The sequence below is a fragment of the Monodelphis domestica genome, chromosome 1 (assembly GCF_027887165.1).
Source record: "Monodelphis domestica isolate mMonDom1 chromosome 1, mMonDom1.pri, whole genome shotgun sequence".
Taxonomy (NCBI): Eukaryota; Metazoa; Chordata; class Mammalia; order Didelphimorphia; family Didelphidae; genus Monodelphis; species Monodelphis domestica.
The window spans coordinates 213,318,069-213,327,832 of NC_077227.1; the positions used below are offsets into that span (position 1 = coordinate 213,318,069).

Sequence of the window (9,764 nt, forward strand, 5' to 3'; positions counted from 1 at the left end):
CTAGCTAGTATTATTTACAACCAGACTAGTTTAGCAAATAAGATGTTCAGAAGTCCCATGAAGTAGCATTTTTCAAGATAATCAAATTGTGAGCCAATGAATCTGATCAATTTCCATTAGAGAGTAAAATAAGCAATATCAAAAATCTGCCTACTAAGCTAGTTGTTCAAATTCCCATGCAAAATCACTTCTTAACTTGTCTAGAAACGTTTTATTTTTTTTAATTTTGCTTCAGGTTCCAAATACACTCTGTATCCCTATTCCAAAAGAGGTCTGATCCTTCCTTCAAAACTTAATCTACTTGAAAAGGAAAAGTAGACAAAGAGGCTAGCCTAAAAAAGCCTCTCTCATAGTAGAAAAAATAAGTACACAAATTTTACCCCCAAAACTCTTTCAACTTGGATATATGCCATCCTTAGTCATGCACAGCTGGTGTTTGCTCGATAAAGTACTCTGTTCATAAAACAAGCAATCTCTATCCTATTATCGCTGGCATCTATTAATTTTCAAGTTGTTTCTCCTATGAAACATTGTCTCTGATCATGTAGCCTTTGTAAATAGCCATTCCAGTAAGGACTCAAAGCATCCCGGCACAAGGATCAAAAATTTTTAGCATGTTCCTGGAGAAATACTCCTCCTACGTTAAAAAAAAAATGAAATCAACTATCAAAATTAAAATGTAATAAAATTCTGAAAGCTATGTCCTAAATTGTATGCCTTTAATGGAACTATTGTTTAGAACTAATTTATTGCCTATCGCAGAGTAGCAACAGCAATTGTTATAAGTCTGCATTCCCAAATCTTCTTACTTCCTAAAAATTCTGTACATAACATCTTCCATTTTCATTTGGCACCAGTAAGTCTCATGGGCATAAAGAAAAAAAATTCTTTTAAACAAACAAGGTGAATCTCAATTATCTGGGCTTCCATATCTCCTCCAGTTCCAGTATACCTTTGAAAATAGTGTAGGGTCTGGCCATACTTTTATCCAGCTATGTAAAACTTCTCCCACAAGCCTTCCTCCTTTATTTTTTCCAAGTCACCCACTATACAATTACCATGGGAACTGACTATGTGTTGACTTCTTAAAGACCTCTACAGATTCAGAGTTTTATCTGACCCCAGCTATATTTGATTTATAACAAAGCTTAGGTCACTTAGGGGTAGGCTATTAGGTCTTTAATATACTAATGTTTAATCATTCTAATTGCCTAGAGTTCTCTTTCCTCCTTCTAGCCCTGGCTCCACTATCTCTACTATTCAGCACTGGGCAAGGGTCTGATAAAATAGAAGTACTACCTATATTAACCTGCCAGTTCCACTCTCAGCTTTAAGCAGTTAAATGAAACTGTGAGCATTTGTTATTTTGCTGCATGCAGGAACTCGGAGGCCAATTGGCAAATGTCAGTGAATTAATAAGTTAAATCACCTTTGGATCTATTTTCTGCCAAAAATTTCCTACCTACCAATGTAACAATAATTTCAATACAAAAACAACATATAGAATTTTACTCACTATCAGAAAAAGCATTCTCATTAAAGCTTTCTAGGCCATGACAAAACTTTTCACATAATCTTCTAGGGGAAAAAAAATGGCATAATGTAAATTGTTTTCTTTTAGACCCTTCCCTTCTGTCCTAGAAATAAGTCTATGACAAAAGGGTAAAGACTAAGTTAAATGACTTGCCCAGAGTCACAAAGTTAGGAAGTGTCTGAGATCACATTTGAACCCAGGTTCTCCAAACTCCAAGCCTGGTACTGTGCCACCTAGCTACCCCTATATAAAATGTTTCATACAGAATACTAGAAAACATAAGATTTTTATCTTAATCGGGCTATTATTATTCAGCATTATTGGACAGACAGCTGGAATAGAAGAAGCTTGGATTTCAGATCAGAGAAGCAGGGTCCAAATTCTAGTTCTGTTAAACCCTGTAAGGATGACTTGGGACAAGTTCCTTCATCTCTCTAGGTCTGTTTCCCCCTCTGTCAAATGACAGTGTGAGACTAAGCTATCTTCCAGCTCTAAATTACATGCTGACCATGTCACCAAGTAGAACAGAGCTACCTAAACCAAAATGGCCATATGGTAGAGGAGCTATGAATGAAATTTTAATCAGGGGAGGGAGGGAAGGAAGGAAGGAGGGAAGGAGGGAAGGAGGGAGGGAGGGAGGGAGAGAAATAGGGAAGGAAGGAAGAAGGGAAGGAGGGAGGGAGGGAAGGAGGGAAGGAGGGAGGGAGGGAGAAAGGAAGGAAGTCCTTACCCCCAAGAAGTTTATATCCTAATAGAGGAAAATAACACATTAAAAGAGAGTCAAAAATGGCAGGAGTAGGGAGAGAGGTAAAAGTCCTGAGAATTAGGAATGGAACCAGGTTAGGTACTTCCTCAAATGGAGATTCAAGGCAGGAACTCACAAATGGGAAAGGGAGTTCTACAGGTATATGGGCATCTCCAAGATGAGAAGGCAATTAAGAAAGAAAGGGAATGATCTAGAGCAGTGAAGGTGAACCTTTTAGAGACCAACTGCCCAAACTGTACCCTCCCGCCATATGTGAGCTCCCCACCTTACCACAGACAGGGGAGGGAGGAAGTACTCCCATTGGAATGCTGGGCAAAGGGGTGGGTCATGTCCTCGGGTACCCATGGAGAGGGGGAGGGGAGCAGTTGTGCCATAGGTTTGCCAACACGAGTCTAGAGTATCAGGACCCACCATCAGCACAAATGAGTTCTGGAGCAAAAGCTATTTTTGATAGATTTCAAGAAGTTCCATTGACTTCCAACTCTATTCAGACAAAACCTCACTTCACTATATGCAAAGAATTCTATGTACTTCAAGGTTCACTTAACCACAACCAAATTCAACAATTGAAGATACGTAATGACTTATAAAGCTATACCCTTAAATACTACACCTAGAAAATCTTCAGGTCAATATCCATTTCCAACTAAAGAAATAACTGACTAAAGAAACAAGATGTATCAATGTATCAAGGTTGCTGACTTTTTTTCTTTTTCCTTATTCTTTTAAAACATTTTTTATTATAAGGGATGGTTCTCTAAGAAAGAGGGACAAAAGGCAAGAAGAGAAATATAGGTAAGGTGAAAGTAAATGATATCAATAAAAATCCTGAAAAACTAAAAACAGCTAAAAAAATTAAGGCACTGCATCAAAACAGCCAAGATGGAAATAGTTTTGGAAGGGTTGTAAGAATGTATACCCACTATAAGAAAACTTCTTTGGTTGAGCTGTGAATTGATCCCACCTATCTGGAAAACTATTTGGAGTTAACTGAGATAAGTTACTAAACTATTCATATCCTTTGAGTCTGCAATGTCACTACTAGCTATATCCCCCATGAAGGTCACTAAAGTAAACAAAGGTCCCATATGAATCAAATAATAGCATTCATATCCTTCTTCTCATTCATGGAGTCACCATTCTACCTCAGACCCTTGTCACTTCTAGACTATGCTACTACAATAACATCTTAATCTGCCACCCTGCTTCTCCTTCCAATCCATTCTCCATAACATTATCAAAATGCTCTTCCTAAAACAAAGGTCTCACTTTATCATTCCCCTACTCAAGAATCTTCAATGGTTTTCTATTGCTTCTAGGTTAAAATATAAATTTCTCACCTGGACATAGAGTCTTTCTAGTATGGCTCCAATGTATCTATCTGCTCATAATTATTTCACTCATTCCTTTATACACACACACACACACACATATATACATACACACAAATGTTCAAGACAAAAAAAAGTCTACTATTGTTCTTTAAACTTAATATTCCATATCTTTCCTCTGGGTCTTTACAGAGGCTGTCCTTCCTGCTTGGAATATACTCCTTCCTCACCTCTTCCTCATAAGATTACCCATGAAAAACTGGATGAGATCTCAAAAACTATTTAATACAGTCTAACCCCCTTCATTTCACAAATGAAGGAAATGAAGCCTGGAGGATCTAAATGATCTTGACATCATGCAACTTTATGATCCTTAGCTTCCCCTCAAGACTCAACTCATTTTATACACAATAAGTGCTTAGTAAATGTCTGTTAAGTTAAACTGAACTGCAGGACATTATGTGGAAACCAAAAAATGGAAATAAAATGAGTGCCCATGAATTAGGAACTGGCCGAACAAGTCGTGGTAAAGGAATAAAGCAATATTACTACAGAAAAAAAGAATGATGAATATAAAAAATTAGGAGAAACATGGGAAAACTTGCTAAAGCTGATAGTAAGGAAAACAGAGCTAAAACGTCAATATCCAAAGACTATAATAAAGTCAAAGATGGCAGAACTAAAAGACAATAGAATTCAACTTGTGTGCTATATGACATTAGAGCACATATCCTTCTTTCTAGTAAGAAATGGTTAGGGCCATTTGTAGGCTCCCTCAGAACCAGTCCTACTTCCTTCTAATCAGCCATCATTACTAAGGATAGCCAAAATCCTAGGCACTGTGAAATGGCTAGATATCAAAAATAGATATGATTTTATCAGTGAAGATGACATTTAAGAAGATACATGTCCATCTACTTTACTGCTGTTCTCTAAGGACCATGAGATCTTTCCATTTGAAATCTCTCTTATGTATTACCCCTATTCTCAGAACCACCACCACTAGAGAGCAGAAATTGTCTCTGATTTCTGTATATCCCCAGTGCTTTGAACATAAGAGATCAAGAAGTACTTTTTTTTTTCATTAATAAGACTGTAGATTAGAGTTATAAGGAACCTGAAGAGGTCATCTAGTTTAACCCCTTTATTTTATAGGTGAAGAAACTTAGTCCCCAAGAAGTGAATACCTTTGCTCAATACCATAAAACTATCTAATGGCAGACTCAGGGCCTCACCTCACATCCTGTGATTCCAAATCCATCCTTCTGCATCACCCAATCAGCCACACTCATGAATTATAAGAAAACACTGTATATATAATCAATGCTCTCCATTATGTGAGACTGTTTTACTTAAGCACTGGGGATGGGGGTCATGGGAAAATGGGGAATGAAGGGGCTATTGGGAGGATAATTGGCATATCAAAACAAAAATGTATTCATTTTTTTAAATAAGGTATTCATGCTTTTTTTTATTCACTTCAGACTTTCTACTTTCTTTAAAGTAACCATAGGATTATTTGGGATTTTCAAATAATTAGAAAAAAGCCAAGGTCTTTTGGAAAAGAGAGCAAAAAAGAAATGGAAAATCTGCCTGAAATGGTTCCTTAGGAAAAAAGACTAAAGCATCATGTATTTCATGCATCAATTTATTTTCTGTGTAACCAGCTGATTTAGTTAGTTTGGCATAGCATTTGAGAAATAGAGAGAAAGACAGGTTCAAGTCTTTGATTGCTTTATTCTGCTTTTTTACACAATCAATAAACAAGAACTCTCTAAAAGTGTCCTCTCCTTTCATCTGAGCCCTCTACAACCCCTTTCTGCTCAGCAGCAATGACCCCTTGCCCTTTCACACAGTACAACTGCCAGAAGTGAACAGCTCTCACATGTTCCCTACAAGAAACAAGCAAACTAGAATTAAAGCAATGATGTGAAATGTTTTGGTCCAAAGATATTCCCCTTTAAATACTACAGACAAAATTGTTCTCATCTCAAGTTCAGTCTTAAAAGTTTTTCATCTATTCAAATGAAGGGTTTAAAGTCTTACACTTTTCCTTTTTCATAAAATTTTGTAGTCCATGGGTTTTAATACAATATTTTGTTTTTCTTATTCGGTTTTTTAAAATAATCAAAAAACAGATGTTGAACTAACAAAAGGAAATTACATTATAAAGGCTAACCCTGATTATTCCAGAGCATATATTGCTCCCCGACCATTCACTATGATGTTTTTTTCAAGGCATTTAACTCATTCAGGTCATTGCTAAATTATACTAATGAACCTAATGAAGTGTTAGTGAAACTCCCTGAGTACTTACCATATTTTTAAAGAATGTTATACACCAGAAAAAAAAAACTGGCTCACCTACTTTTTATTCCCTGGCAAAGAGCCTAAAATACTTTCCATTTATCCTCATTTTGTTACAATTTTATGATTTTTTGCTATGATAACAAAAACAATAATAATAGGAATCAGTTCATTCAGACATTTTACAGTTAACAATATTCTGTTTTCAAAACAACTCTGTAAGGTGGATAGCACAGGTATTGTTGTCCCTATTTTATGGCTGAAAACACTGAGGTTCAGAAAAGTTTGGTGTTTACAGTCACCTACAACCCTGATAAGATAGGGCTAAGACTGGACATTGGAGAATTTCTCCCAGATTGTCCACTTAAGGGGGGAGCCCAGAAAAACCCTATCATTTGCTACTGATTCTATCCTCAGAACTTCATTATACCTCATACACAGGGTACCCTCCTGCCCTCTGCCTTCCACCCAGTTCTTCAAGAGACTTTTTCCATACTGTCTTTCTCTTTTAGATTGTGAACTCCACAAGGACAGGAAGTATCTTTTCCCTTTCTCTGTATGCCCAGCACTTCTGCACATATAGGTGCTTAATAAACATGTGTTAACTAGGAACATAAATTTAAAGTGAGAAGGTTCATATCTAACACAACTCTTTCATTTTATAGATTAGTTAACTACAGGTGAGTGAGGTTATTTGTCAAAGGTCACTTAAGTAGTAAGTAGCAATTGAACTCCAAATTAAACAATTTTTCACATACCTGGGTGGCAGAACAGAGACTCAGAGAGGTAGGTAGCATGGTGGAAAGAGCATTGGGTATGGAATCAGAAAGACCTGAGTTAAAATTCAGCTTTGGATACTCTCTGTGTGACTCTTTTCAAGTCATTTAAATGCCATCTCCCTCAGTTTCTTCAACTGTAAAAAGGAGATAATAATGGCACCTAACTCCCAGGGTTGTTGTGGGGATGCAATGAAATAGTTCTAAAGTGCAGAGCCCATAATAGAAGATTAATAAATGCTTCTTTCTTTCCTTCTTTGTTCCCAGAGCTTCTGACCCTAACTCCAAAACACTGAAGTAACCCTTTTGCTTTGTTTATTGCCTTAGGATATTATTATCACAGGTGACCTCTACTCTATATATTTAAGACTTGTGAATGTTGTTAAAAGCAAAAAATATTTTTATTTACTTACCCATAATTACCTTAGAAGTTAAAATGAAATAAAATTAATGATTTTGCTAATTGTTCTTTCCTGTTCTAATTGTTTTTAGCCATATCAAGTCAAATGTTTATATGCCATCCATACATAAAAATCTAAAAATGATGTGTCAATACTCTGCCACATATAAGAGAAAAAAAAACTATTTTCAAATTAAATATATTTGCTATATATACTTGTAAACAAAATAAGAATGTTAAGAACATGTACATTTAATACACTATCTCTTTATATCTTCATCTTTAAATATATTTATTTTTTAATTATTAAAACTATCTTTAAAAAAATTTATATATTTAAAATATTAGTGTAAACTACTTACTTAGAAACAATGTGCTTTCTTCTGTATACATTTATTCAGGAGAATATGATTTAAACTGTCATGCCCAAATTTGCATATTTACTATCCTAATACTAATAATGTGTGAGGTATGATTTTTAATGAATAATATTTAAAGTGTTATTAAGTGGTAGTAAAGCCATATCTTGTTCTGTAAATACACTATTTTAGATGAAGCATTAAAAATTACATGGGGCAAGTATTGTCATAGTAACAATGTTACTTGTTATATGAATTTATTGGTCACACAATGTAACAAAAGGATTTTATGACTTTATAGCAGAAATGGGTTATAATGTCAAGCATTAATGGTGTTAGGATACTCTTCTCTCTGGATTTCTCCCTTGATTCTCCTTCTGTATTCAGGCTACCAACCCTAAGATCATTATCCAAAACATATTCCCAATTCTAGTTTTATCTCAAGGCTCTGTCCTGGACCATCTTCTCTTCTCTCCTTGTACTCTTCTGGTGATCCCCTTAGTTTGCATGAGTCTGCTTGTTGACAACTTACAGATCTGTACTTCCAGCTCAGTCTTTCTCTTGAGATCCAATAGCAAACAACCAATTTCCTATTAGACATTTTGAACTGAATGTTCCATAAATATCTCAAACTCAAAATGCTTAAAAAAAAAAAAGTTCATAGTCTGACCCTCTCAAATCCATCTTACTGTTCTTCCAATCTTCTGATCTTGCAGGTTTGAAACCTTACTGTTACCCTCTGTCCTCACTCGCAACAACCCCACATATCCAATAAGCTGCTAAATCTTTTTTTCCTTCCACATCTCTCTCATCAGTCCTTTTCTCTCCATTAGCATAGCCACCTCATAGTTTGCTTCTCACCTAGACTATTTCAATAGCTTCATGAGTGGTCTTTCTGCCTCAAGTCTCTCCCCTCCACAGTCCATCCTTCAAAAAGTTCTCTGATTTTTCTGATGTCAGTCTCCCACTCACATTCCAGTGGCTCCCTCTTTCTGCATTTGTAAAAAGAAGGCATTGGGACAGACAACTTCCTCTGTCCCTTCCCAATTATGTTATCTCTAGAATCAAACATAAACTCCTCTATTGGGCATTTAAAGCCCTTCACAACATATTTCCAATCTACATTTCCAGCTTTCTGTTTTCCTTAATACACTCACTGTCTTAACCAAATTGGTTTTCTTGCTATCCTTCATACAGAATGCTACCATTTCACAACCCTGTGCCAGCTGCCCCCTCTACTAAGGATATACTTCCTCCCAATCTCTGCCTTTTTGAATAATGCCTACTATCCTTCCAAAGATCAAGAGTCACCTTCTAGATGGAGTCCTTCTTGATTTCCTCCAGCTACCCAGCTGCTAGTGCTTTGTGCCAACAAAATTAACTTGTATATTAATTTCATATGTATATATTATCTTCCTCTATAAAATGTAAGTTCCTTGAGGACAAGCACTATTTCATTTTTATCTTTCTGTCTCCAATATTTCATAGTGCCTGGTAGTAAGCATTTGATAAAAAGCTATTGCCTGAAATAATGTTGGTCAAGACAACCTCATGTAGAATATGCTTTATATAAAGATTTCCCCTGTTTGCATTTACCAGAAATTTTCAATGTAAGAAACACTAGGGGGCAGCTGGGTAGCTCAGTGGATTGAGAACCAGGCCTAGACGGGAGGTCCTAGGTTCAAATCTGGCCTCAGACACTTCCCAGCTGTGTAACCCTGGGCAAGTCAATAAACTCACATTGTATATCCCTTACCACTCTTCTGCCTTGGAGCCTGATACACTGTGGTACAATCAAATGTAACGGACTTCTCCATTAGTGGCAATGCAATGACCCTGAATAACTAGGAGGAATCTACGAGAAAAACCACTATCCACATCCAGAGGAAACACAGTGGGAGTAAAAACACCGAAGAAAAACAACTGCTTGAATACATGGGTCAAAGGGATATGGTTGGGGATGTAGACTCAAAATGAACATCCTAGTGTAAACAACATGGAAATAGGTTCTGATCAAGAACACAAGTAATAATCCAATGAAATTGCATGTTGGCTATGGGAAGGGTGGGTGGAGAGGAGGGAGGGAAATAATGTGATTATTGTAACCAAGGAATAATGTTCTAAATTGACTAAATAAACTTATTCAAATAAAAAAAAAAGAAACACCAACATCTTGAGAAAAATTCCTAGTATTTCCTAAAATAGTTATAGCACCTAAAATGACCCAAAAATATCTTATGTTAATGGAACTGCCCATTTCCCTTTTGCAGAAACAAAATCTGGAAAGAAAA

The 9,764-nt window shown here is 36.2% G+C and overlaps 1 protein-coding gene across 3 annotated transcripts in view; it reads right to left on the bottom strand.

The window, feature by feature from the left end:
• Positions 1 to 9,764, bottom strand: part of NUBPL (NUBP iron-sulfur cluster assembly factor, mitochondrial) — a 365,055-nt gene that overhangs the window by 337,297 nt on the left and 17,994 nt on the right. The gene's annotated exons all lie outside the window — the stretch shown is intronic.